At 41.6% G+C, this 25,078-nt stretch overlaps 1 protein-coding gene across 19 annotated transcripts in view; it reads right to left on the bottom strand.

Annotated features, from left to right (window-relative positions):
- The window catches only part of nfasc.S (neurofascin S homeolog), a 157,025-nt gene that overhangs the window by 130,453 nt on the left and 1,494 nt on the right, over positions 1 to 25,078 (bottom strand). The window lies entirely within an intron of this gene.

Here is a 25,078-nt window from a genome sequence, read left to right as displayed (position 1 = left end):
ACACACACATACATCTGCAATAAATTTAGCTCATTCTAGAAACCTACTGAAGATAAGGGGAGTCCAGTGTCCTTTACAGTATGTGCCTTGCTGGGTAAACAGTCATAGCCATTGTTTATTGTTATATAGTACACATAGGTATTGTTACCCACCAAATAGCCCTAATAATACCAAGCAGACAGCAGGCAGACAATAGCCTCATCAGAATAACAGCTTCATCAGACCAACTTATTTGATTAAGACCTGGCTGAAGAGGAATAAAGTTCTTAAAACAATGGCAGTATTTGGTGGGAAACAATATTGCTTATGTCAGCAGTTGGGGGTTTTTCAACCATTTTGGGCATAAAAGCACAGACTTTGCTTTGGGTCAGGAGCTTTGCCTTGGACCCATGAGTGGGTGCCAGAATTTAAGATCATCGTTTGATTGTCGGGAATCTGAGTGTCATGCTTAATAATATAAGAATATCTTATTTCTAGGCATATTAAATACCTGCCCTGTAGAGTTCAATGTCAAATGTAACTCATGTCTCTGCCTGGGGCTCTTAGATACAATTGCCCCATAACCCGTTAATTGCCACAGAACGTAGAATCTGCGTTCTGCAGCATTAAAAGATTTTGGAATGGAGGAGCGGCTTTTAAAGCCGCTCGCTCTGTTCCTTCTCGTTCCAGAGCCCCTAGGCAATGAGCCTAGTTGGGGAACGAGTGGCCCCTGAGGAGCGATTAACCAGGGGCCTGAAAGGCACCAGCAGGCACGTGCAATGGACGTGCTCTGCTGCTGCCCGCACTTCCTGCTCCTCAGTTCCGCCCCCTTTTACCGGATCATCGCAGAAGACCCCCTGGACGATCTGGACACTGCCATCCCAGGTTAGTGCCCATTCACACACAAACACACACTTATTTTAGCAATACACACTTATATTCACACTTACACACACACACATACAATTTTGGGGGATCAGGGGGGTCACACACATTCACAGGACTCATACACGCTTGCACACACACAACACGCAATTTGCCAATTGTACACACACTAAGGGGCACATTTACTATTGGTCATATCGAGGGTTAATTAACCCTCAATATTCGACCATCAAAGTAAAATCCTTCGACTTCGAATATCGAAGTCGAAGGATTTACCGAGATTCGTTCGTTCGAACGATCGTAAGAAAAATCCTTTCGAACGACTCGAAGGATTTTAATTCATTGATCGAACGATTTTCCTTCGATAAAAAAATATTTAGAAAGCTTATGGGGACCTTCCCCATAGGCTAACATTGGTGCTCGGTAAGTTTTAGGTGGTGAAGTAGGTGGTCGAAGTTTTTTTTAAAGAGACAGTACTTCGACTATCGAATGGTCGAATAGTCGAACGATTTTTAGTTTGAATCGTTCGATGTGAAGTCGTAGTCGAAGGTCGAAGTAGCCAATTCGATGGTCGAAGTAGCCAAAAAAAAACTTCGAAATTTTAAGTTTTTTTCCTTCTAATCCTTCACTCGAACTAAGTAAATGTGCCCCTTACACTATTTTGTGTCTTCTATTATCGCATTGTCTGTTTTCTTGCCTGAAAAAAACTGTTTTATTGCCATTGCGAATACCGTATTCGGTAATTGCACTGTGCAAAACCTTTTGTATGTTATTTAGATGATTATACTGCAATTTAGGTGAATTTGGTAAATTTTTAGCCATTTTATTGCATGTTTAGCCATTTTATTACATTTTCAGCTTTGCAAAGGTATTTTTCGCTTATTCTGTACATAAGACCTATTTGGCCATGCGAAAATATTCAAACTTTGATTCTGACTGCTGATTACACTAGGCAGGGGGAAAAAACACAGATTTTTGTGGTTTTGTTGGATTTTAGTGATTTTATACCATTTTGCTCTGTTCTTTGTTACTTCAACAAAGTCATGTGAATGTGAAAATATATGGTTTTCTAGGGCCTCCATACTGTTAGGGGGTCTCATGGCATAATAGACATACTGTATATTATATTGTAGTAGCAGTGTGTAATTCGTGAAAATTCATATGCCCTATATGGATTTGGGGATCTCTGTATGTAACATAGTTTGGTAAATCTATGCATATTGGGCATCAAATTGTTTAGTAGACACCCTGCATTCATATTTAGAATGCTTTATGCTGGTAATGATACATGGAAAATACGATACTGGAAAGTTGAATTTTCAGGTATTTCACCAAAACCATCAATTTTGGGAAAGCTGTGCGATTCTGTCGTTTGGAGCAAAAAGGCATGGGTACCCATTTTAGATTTGGTAGAATGTGTGATTTCCAAAAATATATAGTTTTTGGGGGTAAACATATATTTCTTTTTTTCTACCCCACAAAAAATGCAGTCAATTGTTGATTTTTCATTAGCTGAAGTTACCCACAGGACTATTTGTATGCGCTAACTTAATTTTGGGGCATCTAAATGCTAGATACTTTGGTAAACCTATGCTGTTAAACCAAACTGTTTGGAGGATCCCTACAATCATATTTAGGGTGCTTTTTCTCTGTACGTAATGATACATGGACAATATGATACTGGAAAGTTAAAGCTTTTTGGGAAAGCCTTGCGACTCTAGTTTGGAGAAGAAAGTCATTTTAACCTGCCTGATCCAGATCTGGCAGACTTTCGGGCAGATATCAATCGGGGAAGCCCGTCGGATGGCTCCAACTTTTATCGGCTCGTGTATGATAACAGTATGTTGAAAACGTATAAATCATTCTTTAAAACACAGGAGTTCTTCCTGCAGTCAGTGTAAGAAAGTACCATGCACCAGTATAGCACCAGCTCCTTCTGTCACTCATTACCACTACCCCACACACCTCCCATAATTGTCCCTTTCATAGTTATCTTGCATCTGTTACACACTGAAAACAAAGTTGCCTTTTCTTTCATTCTGCATTCAAGCAGCAAAGTCTTTTGTATCTCTCACACACAGAAAACAGTGTTGTTGTTTTCCCTGTCACTGTAAATGCTAGCAAAAAAAATTTCTGACAAACTATCTAATTCAGCATTAATTTACAGTTTTATTATTTAACTCTTTCAGGGCTAAAATAATTTAATAGTTCATTGAGGAAGGTTTTTTTTCTAGTAGCTCCTTTTCTGCTAGCACATTTCCTATTTATTTTACACTACTTACACTACTTATGGTCACTAACTAAGAGGTTAGAGAGCATTAAGAGCAAGGTGTAGATTATTGCAAAAAAGTGCTGTGTACGCAAATGTAGCGCTATAGTAAATTGTGTGTTATTTACACCACTATTGAGCTCCACTCCCAATAAATGTGCACCGGATGAGACCTGTAATCTTAGGGAGTGAGCCCTCGCAACGGTGTGGAGGCAGGGTGTAGTGTAACTGTAACTGGATTAAGGGTATAATAATTTAGGGATGTGAAAATCTTAGACACCCTTACACATTACAGACAGGCACATCCCTAGTAATATGGACACCTCAGTGGGTCCTTATGGGGACCTTTTGCTTATGGAACCCCTGCAGTTCACACAGTGTACACCAGATGGCACTGTGCCAGAGTATAAAAGGTTTAGTGACCATGTGCTCTGGGTCCATTGCTTTAGCCCAACCAAGCAGGCTGGAAGGGAATGGGTAGTGCTGACCCTAGGCGCCTTGGCCCTAGTAATTAGACAGCTATACTCGTTTATAGATCGCTCTAGGAGTGATAGCTCAAGGCTCCGCCGAGGAGATTAGAGGGATTAAGATCCCAGGGTATTACTGGACCAGAGTAAGGAACCAAGTGTTGAGATAGGGATGTCAGGAGTTCCCCTAGTCTGCCACTGGAAGATATCCTGAAAACTGGGCAATACCCATCACATGCTGTCAACTTACTCTCTGCTGTAAATTCCCTAGCCTGTGGGGATTCAGCCTATACGTGCTGTGAGTATATGCTTCCTTTATGCTGCTGTGTATGTTCTATACTCCATTGTGGATCAATGTGCTAAATGATCTATGTGCTATTGTTCAATAAATACTGTTCCTTGTTCAACTGTTAAAGAACTACTGGCGCCCATCATTGTGCTATCGCACCAGGTTACAGTTACACTACACCCTTGCCTCCACCGCGTTGCGAGGGCTTACCCCTGAGAAAGAGAGCTCATCTGTGGTCTCAGATTCATCGCACCCCGTGTTTGCGGCGCAGTTCCTGGACAAGACTCGGACAGCAGTATTGAATGCAAAATTCAGGCTTTATTCCATACACACAGGTGAAAGATTGGGCGGTGGGTATGCACGCTGACTTACGCGTTTCTTGCCGGATCCACCGGCACTTCCTCAGAGTCTGTCCGAGTCTTGTCCAGGAACTGCGCCGCAAACACGGGGGTGCGATGAATCTAGGAGTTGAAGCCGGCACGAAGTAACCGGCATCTCGTGAGGGCTGCGACTGGATGGACACAGTTAATCCGGGTGAGCTCCGATGCGTACCGCATCTCTTTTCTTTATTACGTTCATCTGTGGTCTCAGCCCACAAAGGAAAGTAGCTAAAACTGCCCTAGCACAAGTCAGTTTACTATAGCGCTACATTTTAGCGCCCACTACGTGGGGCTCTTAAAGGATCCAAAGGTAGATGAATCTTATTATAGCTCCAGCTTATGGGAAGAGAAAAAGGGCTGTAGCATCAAGGATTCAGGCTACGCTGAAATTAAAATGTCTACCCCTGGGCTTAATCCATTCCTAGCTGCTGATGCCATAGACTTTAATGACTTTCTGCTGGCTGAGGAACCTGTTTGTTAGGCCCTGGGAACAGAACCATTGGTGGACAGTTGCCCAGCGACACCACCACCTTCACCGCCACCTATACCACCTCGTGTAGGGAAAGTTGCTGTGAAGGAATTTTGTGTTGCGCAACCTCCAGTGCCAACGCCCTACCCTGCATGGGTTAAGAAGGGAAACGCGTGAAAAAGTAGAAAAGGGCGTACCAGATTATCCCAAGGGGGTGTTACCAGAACCATGGCGCGACGTCCCACCCTGGAGGATAGTACTGCCGCCATATTGAGTTTGGTTTCCATGCTGTTAGACTCGGCTGAGTCAGATAGGTGTGTTGACAAACCTATTGCTGAGTGTGTTGCCGAAACCACTTGTTGAACCTGTGGCTGAACTTGTTACTGAACCGGAGGTTCCGGAGCCTACCATGGAGCCACTGCCCTGTGCTACTACCCGGGTGGAGCCCGAACGGCAGTATGTATACCAGGGTACCATTACCCTGAGCGAAAGGGAATGATGATTCCGGCCTGTGGCGTGTGCGATATGGAAGCGCCCAACGCCTTGGAGGACCCGGATGGCGTGTGTTCGCAATGCGAGACCCGCTTATGGTTGGGACCATTCAACCGGGCTTATCAACCTCCATTGGTGGAGAAGACACGGGACAAGGTGAGCGGCAAAACTATTCTCATCTACCAAGAGATAGAGGGTGCCCCGGGGTGTCAGCGGACCAGAACCTGTCCCTGAAAAGGTCCCAGAACCCGCGCTAGAGCCGGCCTTTGTACCCGAAGCCGTACTAGATGAGTCACCCAGTGAGTCTCCACTCAATTCAGCTTGTGCCTCCCCAACCGAAGTGGTTCCGCTTGAGGGAGATGTGCCCGTGACTGCGGCTGTGGTCAGTGAAATAACCCCGTCCAGCTGGACGGCAGATGTGTGCTCCACTACCCCTTCGTTGAAGCCTGAGGGCTTGTGTGATGTTTTGGCGGCCGTGATGCCTACACCATTGCTTGTGTCTACACCAGTGTCGGATGCACCAGGGGGAGAAGTGTGTACCCCTTCTGCTATAGGGGCCCCCGTTTGTTGTGTTCATGCTACAGAACCGCCATCAGAAGACTGTCTGGAAAGGGCGTGGCACGCGCCTGAAGTTGATGCGGCCTGTAGGCCTGACGCTGTTCTTGTATCCTCGGAGGAGGAATACTTTCAGCATGTTTCGAATTCTGGAACAGAGAACCCTCTTGTTGAATGTCAAGTTTCCAATACTCCTAAGGTTGTTACAGGAGCCGCCGCTCCTCATGTGAGGTCTAATTCTTCTGAGCAAAAGTCTTCATCCCGCAAAGTGTTGCTCAGTGATTCAAAGCCTTGTGGGGATTTGACTGTCACCATCTATACAGCCCTTGCTGTTCCTACTCCAACTCCAGTCATAGGCCATGATGTGGATTGGAGAAAGTTTTCATTCAACCGATTGGGGCCGATTGCACCCATAGCTCCCTCCATTCGAGACCCTCCAATAGTGGAGGATGATGAGGATCTGCTGGAGAAGTTGATGTCCTCCAGTGTGAACAGTGCTGATGAATCCATACTGGAAGTTCCTGCACAGATTCGGTGCCAGAGTAAGAGATCTGTGGTGAGTGAGCCAATCCAATTCGTATGCCCCAAAGTGATTGTGCCTCAAACTCCTAGTGAGCCAGGAGAGAGCACTCAAGTGGCTGAAATGTACCACTACGAGTGGGGAAAGATATCCCTGGAGAGGGAAAAGAATTTGCTTGCTGCTATCCCCAAGCCTAAGGACGACAATCCCTTAGGACCTGTTCCAGGATGGGAAGAATATGAAGAGCCTCCAGGAGCTGAGCAGGGTCCAGGTCCTCCCACAGAAGTGCCTCGTAGCTTTATTGCTCCTCCTATCATAGGCCCCGAGGAGGAAAAAGATTTTTGGGTGCTGCCAGGACGGGCAGATCCGAATGTGTTCATTTCTGTCACCAGAGTGCAGAGAGTAATCAATTTCCATGTCCATCGAACTTGGGGGTACTTTATGCCCTATGCTCCTCTGTGGGTGTACGAAAAGGTGGCAGCATCTTACGAGAACTGGTTGATCGATGAGATCCTAAGAAAAGAAAAGATGCACCACAGTTGCCTCACAAACCCTGACAAGGTGAGGCGTGAGCAGGATTGGCAGTACCTGCGCTCCATCGAGAAAGAGTGGTGGTATGGCCGCACCATTCTTCAAAATGCTGTCAAGAGCTGTGGGAAGTACAACCCCACCAAGTATTTCAACTTAGAAGTCTATTTGGGAGATGGACAATGGGTGGACAAACCCCATCCCAAATACTACATCCCCTATGAAGACACCAAGGCCAGGTTTCTTCACATGATCTGAGTCTACTGGTGGGTGGTGGTTTATTTTTGAAAGGACATTGTGTTTTACCACTGATGATGCTCCATTGGGAGTTTGTTCCGGTTACATTTTTCCTGTCGCTCCAAAGTGACTGAACTTTCTTCAGGGAAGAATTTTTCTTCTTCTGCTCCTCTTGGAGTTAGGTCCAAGGACTGTTTTAGTTAACACCTGCCCGTTGGTAGGTTCATCCAATTTCCCCTTTTACCCTCCTAAGTGCATTTGAAAATGACTGTGGGTTCGACTATTTGATGGACTAGAATATTGATGTGTCTGAAATGCAGTACTTGTACCTTCTTTTGCAGGTGTTTACTGATAAAGTTTACTTGCCCATGAATGAAACTGTTGCTATTGATATGTTTCTTTCCAGCTATGCCATTGTACCTGGGTTACTCAGGAGAGTTACCCCGAAGAGGTTATAAGGTAATGGTATAGAAATGCAATACATATAGCTAAGTGCAATGTATTTTTGGTCTCTGAAAAGGTTTCTTGCATGATGTGCCTTAACTGCTATATTTTCAGTATTTGCTCTTTGAAAGTTCCCTTGCCGGGTCGGAAGGAATTCACCAGGGGGAGAATGTAGGGATGTGAAAATCTTAGACACCCTTACACATTACAGACAGGCACATCCCTAGTAATATGGACACCTCAGTGGGTCCTTATGGGGACCTTGTGCTTATGGAACCCCTACAGTTCACACAGTGTACACCAGATGGCACTGTGCCAGAGTATAATAGGTTTAAGGACCATGTGCTCTGGGTCCATTGCTTTAGCCCAACCAAGCAGGCTGGAAGGGAATGGGTAGTGCTGACCCTAGGCGCCCTGGCCCTAGTAATTAGACAGCTATACTCGTTTATAGATCACTCTAGGAGTGATAGAGAGGTTATTTAGTTGAGCAGCTCAAGGCTCCGCCGAGGAGATTAGAGGGATTAAGATCCCAGGGTATTACTGACCCAGAGTAAGGAACCAAGTGTTGAGATAGGGATGTCAGGAGTTCCCCTAGTCTGCCACTGGAAGATATCCTGAAAACTGGGCAATACCCATCACATGCTGTCAACTTACTCTCTGCTGTATATTCCCTAGCCTGTGGGGATTCAGCCTATACGTGCTGTGAGTATATGCTTCCTTTATGCTGCTGTGTATGTTCTATACTCCATTGTGGATCAATGTGCTAAATGATCTATGTGCTATTGTTCAATAATTACTGTTCCTTGTTCAACTGTTAAAGAACTACTGGCGCCCATCATTGTGCTATCGCACCAGGTTACAGTTACTCTACACCCTTGCCTCCACCGCGTTGCGAGGGCTTACCCCTGAGAAAGAGAGCTCATCTGTGGTCTCAGCCCACAAAGGAAAGTAGGTAAAACTGCCCTAGCACAAGTCAGTTTACTATAGCGCTACAAACTCTTTCAGGGCTAAAATAATTTAATAGTTCATTGAGGAAGGTTTTTTTTCTAGTAGCTCCTTTTCTGCTAGCACATTTCCTATTTATTTTGACAAATTTTACACTACTTACACTACTTATGGTCACTAACTAAGAGGTTAGAGAGCATTAAGAGCAAGGTGTAGATTATTGCAAAAAAGTGCTGTGCTGCTAGGTTAGAAGTAATTGCTTTGTCTCTTAGTGAAGCTTCTGCTGTAAGGCCAAACAAAATCAGTTTCTGTTATTTACAGGCCAGTCAGTGGCTGTCTGAAGATTATCACAAACAGCTCTTAGGGCAAAGGGAAAGCATGACAAACTTTTGCTGTTATTTATGATAGGGAAACCAACAGACCCCCTTTGAAATTATCTATTCAGTAATGTAATTAACCAGCACCGGGCCTGATGGGAACAGCCTTCCCATGACGGGTAATTGTCTGTATAAAGGAACAAAATAATGCACTATAAAATGCCAGTTAACCCCACAGATCCCTGATACACAGAGACAAACCTAAGCCAGGAAGGTATGAAAGGGTTACTGGTGGTCTGGTAAGGTAATATAAAGCGGTGTTCATGTAATGTCAAGGTCAAAGGGTTAACATCAGTTCTTTGTAGCTACAAACTGCATGTACACACCCTGCCTGCAGCTGGCAGATATTGATCACAATGATTGTACCATTTGTGCCTGGGAAACGGTTTCATTGGAAAATATGTATTACAGCAACTGTGCTCTTGCCCTGTTACAAAAAGTGTCTTTACCATTTATGGAAATCCATGTACACCCTTTTAACAGTAAATGCCCTGTAAAAGGTATAAAAACCTAGACAAATAGGTGTGACATTTGAAGCTCTCCGTGTCATGCTTACTAAGTGTGATATTGTGAAAAGCTTCCCAAGATTCCAATGTTTTGTCTAATGAATTATTCAGTTATTCTGAAGAACCTTGTCTTGGAATCTTGCTTAATAATAAGGTTCTGGTAAACAAATTACCAACAGGCCTGTATTCAGAAAATGAAGTATCACACCTTTCCAGGCCCAGATTTGTTGAAAGGCCACCAAGGCCCGGGCCTAGGGCAGCAGGATTTTAGGAGGCGGCATACTGCCCAACCACATCCATATTGGTTCAGAAACGAGCGCCAATCCCCATTGCTCTGAAAATGTGCGCAAATAAAGGGTAGGGAACAAGGAACACGAATGACAGCAGGCCTAGGGGCGCCCGCTATCTAAATCCGGCCCTGCACCTTTCCAGACATATCTCTTCACATATAGAGGCACATTTACCAAGGGGTAAATTTAGAGTTTGCAACAGTCTGCTGGAATGAAATTCCACTGCTCTCTGTCCTGTTATATGGTTATATGATAGAGAGCAGAGGAATTTCACTGTGGCAGACTTGTGAGCTCTTTGCATGCACAGTAGGGTAAGATTTTTATGAAATCTATTCTACTTTGCACATAAAGTTATGTTTTCCCTCAGGATGGTGCATTTTTTCCTAGAAGAACTGACCAGGGAGAAGTAAACTTTTCTTGTAATGGCATTATAACACTATTGAAGACTTTTGTCATATAATAGTAACTGCATGCCAGATAAACAACAGCTGATACAGCAAGATTAAAATTGCAGCCTGAGCCAATATTACCTTCAAGAAAAAATACATGTTCAATACATGTTCAGCTCTTAATATTCCATTAGACAAATCCTCAGGGAAAATAAACAAATCTACAGGAAGAAGAAAGTACAGCAATAATATTTTATTTATGGGTTTTAAGGAAGTGAGAGAGGATATGGAAAGAATGATAGTGAGTTTCTGAAGCTGAACTATCACCAATGCCTTCTCTCAGCTTCCTATGGTGCAAATTTACTAAAGGGCAAAGTGGCTAACGATAGTGAAAATTTGCCAGCGTGACGTCATTTCATTACTACAACAATTTACTAACGGGTGCTGGCGTAAATTTGCTAGTGAAGTGGACCTACTCTATCGCTACTTCGCACCCTTACACCAGGCGAAGTTGCGATATGGCGAAGGGACGTAACTACGCTAATTCACTAACTTGCAGATTTTACTGAACTATACCTCTTGCGCCAGACTTGCCTTCGCCACCTCAGACTAGGCGAAGTGCAATAGATTAGATAGGGCTTGCTTCAAAAAAAGTTGACATTTTTTCTAAGTCCCAAAAAACGCTGGCATCTTTTACTTTTTTAAGAGTGATAGGCTGAAAAAGATCGTAGATTTTTTTGTTGGTACCCTCCTTCCCCCCTACATTTCCTAACATATGGCACCTAAACTATACAGTGGGCACATGTTTAGGGCAAAATAACAACTATATTTTATTTTATGAAGCTTTCCCAGCCTTGTGTAGTGTAATGTATTTGCTGCTACATATACGTCCATTGTTCTTTAACTTGGTGCCGTATGCAAATTAGGCATTGCTAGCGTAACTTCGCTTTGCTTGACGAAGTAACGCTAGCGCAACTTCGCTACCTTTCGCCTCTCTGAGAGCAACTTCGGATTTTAGTGAATTAACGGCGCCCTATCGAAACTTCGCCTGGTGAAGTGCGGCAAAGCCAACGCTGGCACAGCTTCGAAGGTAAGTAAATTTGCCCCTATGTGTCTGCCTTGAGCAGGTTAAAAGATTTCTGTTGGCTGCCGATAATTTCTCTGCATGTATTTCCGATCAGATGATTTTCAGTGGGAGACCACCATCTTTGTCGGGAATAACTTTTGTACGATTGCTTCAGGGGCAGAACATCGGCTGATCTGTTCATTTACTACTCTATTTGATCTGAAAGGTTAGTGGCAGGTCGGGAGATGGGAAAGTCCGATCGTTCGAGGATTCAAACTATCGGATCTTTGCATCAATGGCCAGCTTAAGTTTGAGGGACATCATTTGTATGTTGTATTATTGTATGCATTTGTGTGTACACTTACCGTATATACTCGAGTATAAGCTGAGTTTTTCAGCATCCAAAATGTGCTGAAAAAGTCTACCTCGGCTTATACTCGAGTCAGTGGGCAGTAGCTGAGATTGCAGTCACTTTTAATCATTCCTATACCAACAGTTTGCTTGGGGAGAGACTTCAATATCACACAGTGCCCTCTGTTGGTTATATGAAAGAATAACAGTGTACCCTCTGTTGGTTATATGAAAGAATAACAGTGACTGCAATATCACACAGCGCCCTCTGTTGGTTATATGAAAGAATAACAGTGACTGCAATATCACACAGCGCCCTCTGTTGGTTATATGAAAGAATAACAGTGACTGCAATATCACACAGCGCCCTCTGTTGGTTATATGAAGGATTAACAGTGATGGCAATATCACACAGCACCCTCTGTTGGTTATACGAAAGATTAACAGTGATGGCAATATCACACAGCACCCTCTGCACACGGTAGTGGGTCAGTGGGACAATGCACACAGTAATCCGTTTGGCAATTCTCTGTCACCATCAACTTTGCAAAGAAGTCCGGTTGATCGCTGGGGGGGTCGCTTTGGCGGAATGTGCGCTGCTGGGAGACAGGGCTGTAGTTGTGTTTAAGCTTATACTCCAGTTAATAAGTTTTCCCAGTTTTCGTAGGTAAAATTAGGTACCTCGGCTTATACTCAGGTCGGCTTACACTCGAGTATATAGGGTATATAGGGTTGATGTTTTTGCTTGGTGAACCTGTGTTAACTGCCACTTACTGCATGTGTATTTTGGGGTGCAATATACTTTGGGGTGCCAGCAGCAACTCTTTTATACTACTGACGGTATAGAATATATTATCTGGAATGCCTGGGACCTTGGGTTTTCTAGGGATCTTTCTGTAATTTAGATCAGTACTCATAAAGTCTTCTAAAAACATTTAAACATTGAATAAACCCAACAGCAATATGGATTCATGCAGCTTAGTTAACCTAAAGTAGTAGTTGTGGTTTTATTATTACAAAGAAAAAGGAAATCATTTTTAAAAAAATAGAATTATTGCTTAAAATGGGAGGTAGCCACTATGTGATTCAGAGCTTTCTGGATAAGGAATCCCATATCTGTATTTAGAACATGTCTAGGTTTTTCAGTACCCACTGCTTATTATTGTATAGAATGCTCATTGTGCCAGTACCCACTGCCTCATGGTATAATACATTTTTGTGCCAGTATCCATTGCTCTCATTGTCCATTAGTCCAACACCCATAGGACCAGCCCCTATTTCTGATGGCTTTATGAAGGATAGGTCATGTCAGACTAATTTGATTGCTTTTTATGATGAGGTAAGTAAGATGCCGGACAGTGGGGGGGAATGTGATCTATTTGGATTTTGCCAAAGGGTTTGATACTGTGCCCCACAAATGACTGCTTTCGAAACTAAGGTCTGTTGTGCTTAATAAAGCTGTTTGTACATGGATAGGAAACTGGCTACAGGATCGGGTACAGAGGGTGGTTGTTAATGGTACATTCTCTACTTGGAGTAAGGTTCATAGTGGGGTCCCTCAGGGCTCGGTATTGGGTCCACTTTTATTTAATTTGTTTATTAATGACTATATCCAGGCTACTGTACAAGAAAATACTTCAGCAGCACTCCGATTATGGTGAAAAAATTGGTACTTTATTTGTGCCTCAAGCTAAGCGACGTTTCAAGCTTTTCCAGCCCTTTATCAAGCTTGATAAAGGGCTGGAAAAGCTTGAAACGTTGCTTAGCTGGATCACGAATAAAGTACCAATTTTTTCACCATAATCGGAGTGCTGCTGAAGTATTTTCTTGTACGTGAACCAGACCTGGGCAGACAGGGTCACAGACAGCACCCGACGCTGCAAAGAGCGGTGAGAGTGTGTGTAGCACTACTTTGTGTTTGTTGGATTATAAATATCCAGGCTACTTATACCCTTAATGGGACAGCACTAGGCAAATCCATTATGGAAAAGGACCTTGGAGTCCTTGTAGATGATAAACTTGGCTGTAACAAGCAATGCCAGTCAGCAGCATCAAGGGCAAATAAGGTATTGAGCTGTATTAAAAGGGGCATTGGTTCACAGCAGGAAGGGGTATTTTTTCCACTTTATAGAGCACTGGTAAGGCCCCATCTAGAATATGCTGTACAGTTTTGGTCTCCATCTCTCAAACAGGACATTTTTGTTTTAGAGAAGGTCCAGATAAGGGAAACTAAGCTGGTAAAAGGTATGGAAAATCTTAGCTACGAAGAACAACTGGCCAAATTCGAGATGGTCACGCTGGAGAAGAGGCGCTTAAGGGGTGATATGATAACTATGTCTAAATATATAAGGGGATCATATAATAATCTCTCTAATGCTTTATTTACCAATAGGTCTTTCCAGCTGACACAAGGTCACCCATTCCGATTAGAAGAAAAGAGTTTCTGCCTAAATATTCGGAAGGGGTTTTTTACAGTGAGAGCTGTGAAGATGTGGAAGCGTATTCAACGCTTGATGTAAAATTATTCAACGGTCTTCCCTGTGCACTTTTGCAATTAACATAACTTTTCTGGCAGTTTTTGAGATATTTGCATATTTAGACTGTTAATATCGACCCTCAACCCGAGAGTTAATGGAATAGTAGAAGTGCCCAGAAAGTGCATAGACAATTACGGTAATGACAATCTAGACCAGGGATTTCCAAACATTTTTAACAGCTGAGTCACATTCATATGTAAAAAGAGTTGAGGAACAACACAAGCATGAAAAAAATCTCAAGGGAGTTTCACATAAGGATAGTGATTGGCTATTTGGTAACACCATGTGGACTGGCAGCCTGCATGTGACTTATTTTGGTAGTGCACATGGTCTTTGTGCCTTATGAGGCCCCTAGGACATTGATTGAGGATCACTGCTCTAGACCTTACATGACAGCTGTTAAGCCAAATGCCTGCCTAGCAGTATAAAGTTGTCTAAATCTACTAATATTCCAAAAAACACCAAAATTAGAAAATAGGCCACTCTGAGTAAGTTTATATAATTTCATTTTTTTTTTTGATTTTAGATCTCCTTATAAAGATTTTGGGTTATTATATTTAGAGCAAAGGCTGATATTGAGCCTATAGTTTTCCTTAAAATTTTGTGAAATTGTAAGTTTAATGGTTGTGCTCTTAAAAAGTCAGTGTTGTCTTTTAAAAGTGGTGGTCAAACTCTACCTTCTACCAGGCCTCCCCTACAGCCTCTATGCTACTTATAACTTTTAAAAAAATATATATATATATCCTCAGTAGTATAAATACACCAGTGCTTAAACATGGATAGATTCAAGATGATTTTAGTCAGGCATTTTTATTTATAACATACTTTTTAATAAGATACTTATTGCGATTATCAGTAACTTCTCATTCCCTTATGGTTTCATGTAATTGCATTAATTGTAGTGACACGGGACATTACTAATGAAGAGATAACATGCTTGTTATGTCTCATGAGACGTGCTGGTGGAAAGTGGCATAACATTTTTAGCCAATGTTAAAAAAACCCACTGTCCTGCATTATTTACATTTTTACTCCTATCAACAAATGTATGCGTTTGCCATTTGGCTGATGCAATTCATTATAATGTGAATGCATTATTGATGTGATTACACAGCTAAGGAAATTTTATAATTTTAAAATAAAAATGGCATGTGTGGTATCAATCTTATTGATTTAAGTGCCCAAACAAAAATGTCACACACTTGTCTATACCAGGTACAGTACAGTGACAATTTCAGTGTTTACATAACTTTAGACATATACAGTGTTCCCCATATTAAAGTGACTTATTAACTTTAATCCACTACAAAAGTCAGTCATCATGTATCTTTCCAGAAAGTCTGGAAAACGCTAATTTGGGTAAACATACATTGCTTGTTCACACCTGTACTAGACTTCTTGCTTTGAGAGCTTTTTTAAAGATGCACTTTTAAAGACTGCTCCTATGTTGTCCTCCACCCCTAGACAACAAGCTGAGGGGGACTGAGGACTGTTCTGTAGCTTCTAACCAGTCATGTCATATCAGGTCATATTCCTGGGGACACCTTCTTGCAGCATAAGTAAGCTATATCGGGGGGGGGTTATTAGGTTTAGCCATCCTTTATTTTTGGTTTGGGGAAAATCCAGTTTAATAAAATACACTTCCTGGCATAAAACAATAGGGTACAGAAAACAATTTTAATGGCTGCTCTTGGGGTAACCTCATCTACTATGCCTAGGAGGCATACCTTGGAGGTTAACAGATTGGGCACTGATGGTTTCTCATGGATATATGTGAGAATATGGGCCCAATAACATTGGATTCAGGGACACTGCCAGATGAGGTGTAGGTAGTTTGCATTTGGGGCACTGGGGTGAATAGCAGCATTGTTATTTTATCTGCTTCTGACATATGTGCACATTTTGTAAACAGCAGTTTAATGCCATATAATGGCTCTGACAGCAGTTTTGGCAAAACAGAGGGCACACAAGAATGGGGGAATACCAATAATCGTATAAGTGTCCATGGATGTCTAACTATGTCACAGACTGGGTAAAAACATGCTCTCATGGACCTGTTGGTCCAGACCTGCTACCTACTTGATGAACTGTCTCTCTACCTGCCTCCCTCCCTGGCCCAGGTCGTTGTCTGGCCTCCCCCCCGACCCCGGTCGCTGCAGCGTGAGGGGATAGGTAAGCATGGGGAGGGGGCAGAGTGTGCTTTGTAGCTGGGAGGTGGTGTGGGGGCCCCAGTCTTATGCTGGACAGTCCTATTACAAAGGATAGCATCTTCACTACCCCCATCCCATGTAATAATTGCTCTGATTGGACACAGCAACTTAAATCGGGCCTGACACTTATATATACTGCAGCAGACATAGAAAAGAGAACTTTCACTGAGTTCCACAGTGTCTCAGAAACAAAAACATCTCTCAAGAATACCGACCTCTGTGTATTACAGATGTAACCCCCCAAGCACATGCCTTTTCAAATGAGTTAAATAACTACCAGCCTCAGTCCCTTCCAAACCAAACAGCTGTGCCCATAACACAAAATCTTAGTTACTGAGTTGCAGCTGTACTTTATAACACAGCCATCTTCACAATTTACAAACACACTTTTGCAGTTTTGTTTCACATCTATAAAAGTTTAGCAGAGGCAACCACTTTTTATACAAGGGCCTAATAAATTAACTCATACATTTAAAGAAAGAGCCTTTATAATAATACAGTGTGGCCCACAGTTGATACCCTCAGCCTGTAGATGTACACAGAGCGTGTTTTGTTGTGTCATCTACATTATCTTATTATTCCTAAGCTTTTTTATGACATGACTGTTTAGGAGCTATAGACTGTGAAAGCCAACAATTTTTTTTTTTAAGTAACCAAATTTAATTTCCAAAAACTGGGTACCAAACAGTAAAGTGACACTGGGACACAGGGTGATCAGGCAAAACTCCAACAGCAAAATATCTGAAGGGTTAAACAGAATCCAAATATCAGTCAGAGGTCAAGGTATGCAGCAATCATACAGTGGGGCTCATTTATACTATATTTAACACTGGACAATTTTGCACCTGGGCAGTAACCCATAGCAACCAATCAGTGATTATCTCAGATGCAGGGTGAACACTGAAAGCAATAATCTGATGGTTGCTATGGGTTACTGCCAGGGTGCAGATTTGCCCAGGGTTTATAAATGAGCCCCAATGAGCTTATAACCAGAAAATCAAACAAAATTGTACAGGAACTTTTCCAAGAAGAGGTCTCCCCATAATGGAGACTGATTATCCCCCTCCCCATTGCATTTTTATATTATATTGTATTTTGTTACTTAAGTGTTTTGAGGAACTTATTTGCATATTTCAAATTGCGTTATCTGTACTGTTATTTTAGATGTTTTTTGTCACAGCTGCAGGGGTAAAGTATGTATTATAACAAGTATGGATTAGCTGTTCTGATTAAACATGATTCAATAAAGCTGTGGCCAACCTCCACCCGTTAAAGGGAAAACTGAGTCTGGTGTATTCATTTCTAATGTTAACTAGATCTGTGGCCATGGGAATGTTTATATTGCACACCTGCGGCTGCCTCCTTACAGTCCTTCTGGACACAAAGAGGTCCAGGTTTACTTACGGACATCTTGCTCAGCAAAATAAAAACAATAAAGATAAGTTCTAAAGGGGGGTGGTTTCCAGAACGTTCAGAAGAATCTAACCACTCCTGTGGATTTCAGGTGAATTACGATTATGACAAAGATTCTTGATACCAAAAAGAAGTGCATCTGTCCTATTAAATCAAGAACTGGAATTAAGCCTCCCACTACAGACGCGTACCCACTTGACCAATACAATGGGTGATGGCCTCAGACCAAGGTTCGCCATAAAGTCAATTGCAAAGACTTCAGAAATAGCCGCATACATGTGTTCAGGGAAAAATATACTCTTCCTTTCCTTTACTCTCATTAAAGGAGAATTCAACTTGTGGGGAAAAAAACCCATACCCCCCACCCCAGGTAGAGCCCCCCTCTCTCCTCCCCTCAGGCTAACTACCCCCCCCCCCGGGAAATGCCCCATTCCATACTTACAGATTCTTCCAGCGGAGTTCCAAACATCCATCTTCGGCGTCCTCTGTAAGCTGACTGGGAGATCGGCAATTTCCGTGGAATTCCGCGCAGAGCACTGGTTACATTTGAATCTCCTTCACCCTAGAAACTGAGGTGACAGCCACCAAAAATAATACTTTCAAGGTTGCATGCCAATCAGAAGCCCTCTCCAGAGGTTTAAACGGTGATGCTATCAGACTTTCCAGAACCAATGGCAAAACACACGGAGGTACACGTGGCTTGATGTATGGATGAACCATTTCAGAGCATTAAAGAATCGTCTAACAACGTAACGTCTAACAACGTAAAGTACTATTACTCAGCCCCTTCTGATATCCAGAAAAGAGAAACTGTACCAGGTAACAAGGTTCCGGTTCTGTAGGGTCAAAGCCATTACTTTGAGCAAATTGTACAAAATAACTCCAAATTCAATGGTACTGTGTTGAAGTCGAGACTTTCATGGATTTCAAAAGGAGAGTTACAAGATCCCCCTCAACTCCTTTCTCATACAACCTCTGCCTCTCAGTCCATATCGTCAGAGATAGGTGCATGACATCCTCACAGAATATGGGTCCCTGAGACAAAATATCTGGTCTTTTTGGAAGCTTCCAAGGGTCCCCCACCATCAAATGATGCAACAGCGTAAACCACGCCCGTCAGGGCCAATGGGGGATCACTGCGATCACTAATGCCCTCTCCTGGTCGATCTTTTTTAACACCCCTCCAGATCATGGGAAAAGAAACACAGACTGATTTAGGCTCCATTCCCCTGGGATTAGAGCATTGCAGCTCAAGTAATCTGTTTGCAGATTTTGGACTCCTGGCACATGAAAGACTACTAGCCCTGCCAAATTCTGCTCTACCCACAACATTATCCAACTCTTTCATGAGATTGGGGCTTTTTGTATCGCCCTGTTTGTGCACATAAGCTACAGTTGTGGCATTGTCGAAGAGTATTTTGACCCATTTATGAGCCACTTCTTCTGAAAGTGCCAACAGAGCCTGGTCTATGGCCCTTAGCTCCAGCACGTTGGATGGTAAAGAGCGCAGACTCCAACCTCCTTGCACAGACTTGTTGAGTATGACTGCACTGACGTCCTTCACCACAAGAGGATCTCCAATTCGTCTGTCTCCCAAAACCTCTACTGGACTTCGGATATCTCTTATCCCGAAAGGAACTTCCACTGGGAGACGATGGCCAAGACTTTGGGCGTTTAAACCTACGCTCTTGTGGAAGAAATACACTTTTTCCTCCCAATGCCTTTTTGATAATTGAATCTAACTTCTCGCTGAATAACTGTATCTCCTTCAAATGCCAACTGGAACAGGTTTGATTTAGAAGCTGAATCTGCCATCCATGGCTTGAGCCACAAAGCTCTTCTAGAGGCTACTGAAAGAGCCATAGACCTAGCCGAAACTTCACCAAATCCAGCGAGGCATCTGCCAAAAAATCTACTGCCAACCTTAAATCTGATAGCATCTCTCTTAAGCTTGCTCTTCTAACATTGGAAGAAATGGCTTCATCCAGGATGTCCAGCCACACCCTTATAGCCCTTGAGGTTGAAATTATTGCCACTGCCGGCCTACAGGCTGCACAAGCCGAAACATATGATTTTTTTGAAATGAAATTCAAGTCGCTTCTCCATTGACTCCCTAAAAGCTGAATTGCTGCCATGGTGACTTGGGAAATGGTGTTGGGCAACTACACCTCACGTGTGCTGCGTGACTGAATAACAGAACTGGATGCCAGAAGGTTCTTGAACAAACAAACAGCAACAGGTTTTTTTTATCTTAAAGCACAAATCAGGGTTTTATACTCACATTCACATACATGTCAGGTAACATCACAGCATTTCAGAGAAAGCACCATGTGACATCCCTGTGGATATAGTGTACCACATGGATAGATGTACCCTCAGGATCTCTGTACCGTGACCTGGAGACCCACACTTGGGATAAGGAAAAACACTAACCCTAAATCCCTATCAGGCTATGATCCCTACAGTACAGGCAAGTCTGAGCTACCCCCTTGCTATTCATCCTAGTTGCTCACTAATTCTATCTGCCTCACTTTCCAATAAAGTACTGTTACAGAGAACTACTCTGTTTTAACTACTCCTCATTCACAGGATCCCTGTATACCCGACTTCACCAAGGCCTTCCCTCTACTGGGACCTAAAGGAACAGTAACACCAATAAGTGTTTTAAAATTATGACAATATAATGTACTTTTGGCCTGCACTGGTACAACTGGTTTGTTATATAAACAAGCTGCTGTGGAGCCATGGGGCAGCCATTCAAGCACAGCATATAGAACAGATGCTAGATACGTTCTGAAGAATCCCATTGTATACTACAGAGCTTATCCATTATCTGTGTATCCTATGCCTTTTCTCCTTTTTCACAAAAGCTTTACATTAGAAAATGTTTCTAAATAAATTGGCTCTTGACAGAGAACCCAGAATAGATAGTTAAGATACATTTGTAACCGTTTTGTCTCTTGGGAGAAGCTTAAAGCTTAAAGGGCAATTCACCTTCATTAGTAAAACTGTAATAAAACATAAAAACTACAGAAATGTGTTCAAACTTTCATAACCTGGCAAATTTTATAAAATGGGCATGATAATTAGGGGGTGCGACTGCAAAAAGGGGTGTACTCAAAAAAATCTTTTTGTACCTCTTTCTGTTTACAGAATGTTGGGAGGTATGTGTTGCACCTGAGCTAATGGTTGGGGATCACTGCTGTACATCATTCTAAAAGTTAATTTAATTTAATTTAAAACTCTTTAACAGGCTGTTGACTAGATAAAGCAACTATAACAAATAAAATCAACAAAAAGATAAGTATATTTATTAAGTGTTATTTAAATTAAAATAAGAGGTGTTATTTTTTTTTCTGTCTTAGGTGCTAAGTAACAGTTTGGTGAACTATAAAGCTTACAGCATGCTGCATTACTTTGTAGTTAGATTTCCCTCAGTTTGAGGTCAGTGGGTTTGATTAGTTGCACCTGAACAGACTGTATAAATGTAACCCCTGTGACTCTAATGAAGCTTGCTCTAGTAGTGGATAGTTGCTCTTTAAGTGGGTAATCTGTAAGTGTAATTATAAACACAATCGTTTAACACAAAAAGAGTTGGTAGAAAGTTTGTTATAATGTATTAATGTATTATTTCCTGTTTTCTGTAACTTGAACAATGTGGCATCAAGATTATAGGTCTGACTATAGTGCACATCTGCCATATGTATGCAGATTTGGAACAAGAGCTCTAAAGTGCTTACCTCTGTGGCGGATGTAAGCAAATTGCCACTTTAGAGGCTAGCGTTAGAGGCCTAGAGTGACAAACTGCAATACTACAGGGGGAGGAGTTTCTTGATCACTTGGCAGGACCTAGTGGGTCAAGCAGTTGGAGGGAGGAGACCAGAAGCAAGAAAATAAAGCAGTCAGCTGGATAACACTAAGATAATCTAGCATGGGGAAAAGGAAAGGGAAGGCTGCTCAAGGGTTTATGCATGCCAACATGTTTGACAGTTTGTATAAAGAAGATGGAAGTATGAACTCGGAATAGGCAGTTCTAGGTGGCAGTGATCTCTCTAAAAGCCAGGAGACCAGTTTCTCTAATAGTGGTTGAGTTGGGGGGTGAATGGGGGGGAGCAGAGCCAGGCCTTAACAGATTATGTTTATAGGGGATTCAATTAATAGGAAACTAGAAGAAAAGAATTTTCATTTACAGTGAAGACAGTGAGGTTGTGGAATGCACTGCCGGGTGATCTTGTGATGGCTAATTCTATTAATGCCTTTAAGAGTGGCTTGGATGATTTATTGGATAGACATAATATCAAAGGCTATTGTGATACTTAATTCTATAGTTAGTATAGATATGGGTTTATGTGAAAGTAGGGAGGGGTGTGTGTGTATGGATGCTGGGTTTTCATTTAGAGGGGTTGAACTTGACGGACTTTGTCTTTTTTTTAACCTGATTTAATTATGTGGACAGGGAAATCTGTCTTCCGGATCTCTTCAAATGAAAAGTTTGCTGTCTTTCTAGTGCTAGGGTTCAGCTTGTGGTTGATATTGTTATTAAAAAGACAAAAATAATCGTAGATAGAGGGCATTAAAACGTGAATTCAGGGATGTATGCTCTAAGTTTACAGTAAGGTCCAACATCAGGAGCTTAGGGAGCTCACGCACTAAATAAATTACCAAATAAATTACCAAGGATACTAAAGAGAGTATGGGTAGAGATTTCAGCTGGGCTAAGAATTACAGAAAAACAAAATTATCAATGGTGTATATTAAAAACCACCTTGTTTGTGAGATGAATGAAGCCCAGCTTCTTTTACAAATGGAAGGGACTTTACAAATAAATAGTCATTAATGATGATTTTAATTATTCAGATATCATTGACTGGAGTAATAAGGTTGCCAAGTGAAAAAAGATAGTTTGTACATATGTTAAATTCAACTTTTATTTCAGGTAATTTAAGAATTTACTCAAAAGTATTCTCTTTTGGTCCTGGTAATAACTAATACTACTGAACTCATCTCTAGCATTTGCATGGGTGAGCATTAGGGGAACAGTGATCATTTTAGATTATGTTGCAAAGACAACTCTATAAGCAGAGGCAATCCTGGGGCTGCTGCTGCCTAACACCTAGCCTCATGGCAGGAGAGGCCCTGTCTATAAGGGAGTAACAGTGAATATTAGACATGCAAACTTTGCCAGGACAAGGGCATCTATTAACTGGAAAAGGCTCTTCACAGGGTTAAACACATAAGGAAAATGGAATAGCTTCAAAATATTGCTTAATAAATACACGTCAGTATATTCCCCTTGTAAGCAAAGGAAGGCATTGCAAAGCAATTTTGGTTTTATAAAAGTGTTGGTGTTGAGGTTTTTAAGAAAAATAACATGCTTTTAGGCCATTTAGATTAGCTGGGGCCAGCGGAAATATTTATCAGGTACAAGGAGGCAAGCAAAACATGCAAAAAAATCAGACATGCTAAAATAGAAATGGAAAAGGGTATTGCAGCAAGGCGTAAAATTAATTTTAAAAAAAATTAAACAAACAGGGTTATTATCAGAGAGGCGGGTCTGTTGATTGATCAGAACAGGAAAAAAGCAGAAATTCTGAACTGTTATTTTTCGCCTGTCTATGTCTGTCTATCAACCAGTTAATGAAGGCTTCTTTTTTAATAGACTCAATTCTGAAATTCAAAAGAAACTTGAATTTGTAAAGGTAAACAAATGTCCTGGGCTGGATGGTATGCATCCCAGGGTACTAAACAAGCTTAATTGTGATTGCCAAACCTCTTTGCTTTATTTTTCATGATCATTCATGACTAGCATAGTACGGAGAGTGGTGAATTGCTAATGTGGTGCCACTCTTCAAAAAGGAATCACGTTCTCAGCCTGAAAACTATAGGCCTGTTAGTCTGACTCCAGTGGTAGGAAAGCTTTTTGAAGGGGTAATAAAGGATACAATTCTTGACAGCATTGGAAATCACAATACTATGATTTTGTGCTAGCATGGTTTTATGCGTAACAGATCTTGCAGAAACAATTAAATTGCTTTTTTGGACGTGGTAAGCAGGAACTTCAACTCTAGGATGGCAATGCGTGTGAGCTATGTAGAATTTGCCAAAGCATTTGATATAGTACCACACAGAAGGTTAATGGCAAAATGAAGGAACTGGAACATATGTGTACTTGAACAGATAACTGGCTGAAGGATTCATTACAAAGATTGATTGTAAATTAAACATTTTCTAATTGGACCAGTGTTGTTAGTGGAGTACTGTATGGGCCTCTGTGGTCCTTTGTTTTTTAACTTGTTTATTAAGGACCTAGAGATGGGCATTGAAACAACTGTTTCTATTTTTGTTGATGATACTTAATTGTGCAGAACTATAAGTTCCATGCAGGATGCTGCCACTTTAGTGAGCAATTTAACTAAACTAGAAACCTGGGCAGCAAACTGGATTCAGAGGTTCAGTGTTGATAAGTGCTAAGTTATGCACTTTGGTAGAAATAATATAAATGCAAGTTATACACTAAGGGGCCAATTCATTAACTTCGAGTGAAGGAATAGAAGAAAAAAAACTTCGAATTTCGAAGTGTTTTTTTGGCTACTTCGAAAATCGAATGGGCTACTTCGACCTTCGACTTCGATTCGAACTAAAAAATTTTCTTCTGTGGTTCTGGCTCATGTACAATATATCAGAATCCAGTTTTACTTATAACATAGTAACATAGGAAGTTAGGTTGAAAAAAAGACACACGTCCATCAAGCTCAACCTTTTAACACTATTTTAACCGGCCTAACTGCTACTCCAAGTTTCTAAATAAACTGCCAATTGCTACACTGTATTAGAGGTCAGAGTATACAGAAAATAAACAGCTGATGCAGATTTAAATAACTTTGGAGCCACTAAATATTTAAAATTGAATGTATAATAATAATTTGCCTATCCATAGTTTTTGGGTTGAGATCCCCTTTAAGTAGCCTTCTACCAACCAGCCAAGCTTTACCAGGTCTAGCTTAGAGGCTCAACTCTTGGCAGGATAGTCTCTGCCAAAACTGAAAGCAAAGTGACAGGAAAAAACGAATAGGGGAGGGCTGGTCATATAAATATCTTCTAGGTAGGAAAAACATTTATTGTCTGACACAAAGTATGTTTTTTGTTAAATTGTAGTGGCCATAACAAAATAATGTTCTAATTTTTGATATTATGAAGTATTAGCAGAAGTGAGAGCTTTTAAAAGCACACAAGGCATGGTCTGAAATATAGTCTGACTGGAGAAAAGATGATCACCATACTCCAGGGTGTTTCATACGATAGGCTGCAAGTAGAAGTGCAAACCACATTGTCATTGTGACACAACTTGACAACATTTTGATGGCAGATCTACCCATGTTAAAATATATGTTAACATAACAAAAAATCACTCTCCTTTAAGTTTTGCATAGAATGTGTGGCCTGCTCATGCTTTTTATTGCACTGGAATCATAGTGGAATC

Source organism: Xenopus laevis, chromosome 2S, assembly GCF_017654675.1.
Source record: "Xenopus laevis strain J_2021 chromosome 2S, Xenopus_laevis_v10.1, whole genome shotgun sequence".
Classification (NCBI taxonomy): domain Eukaryota; kingdom Metazoa; phylum Chordata; class Amphibia; order Anura; family Pipidae; genus Xenopus; species Xenopus laevis.
This window is presented reverse-complemented; position numbering and strand designations above follow the sequence as displayed.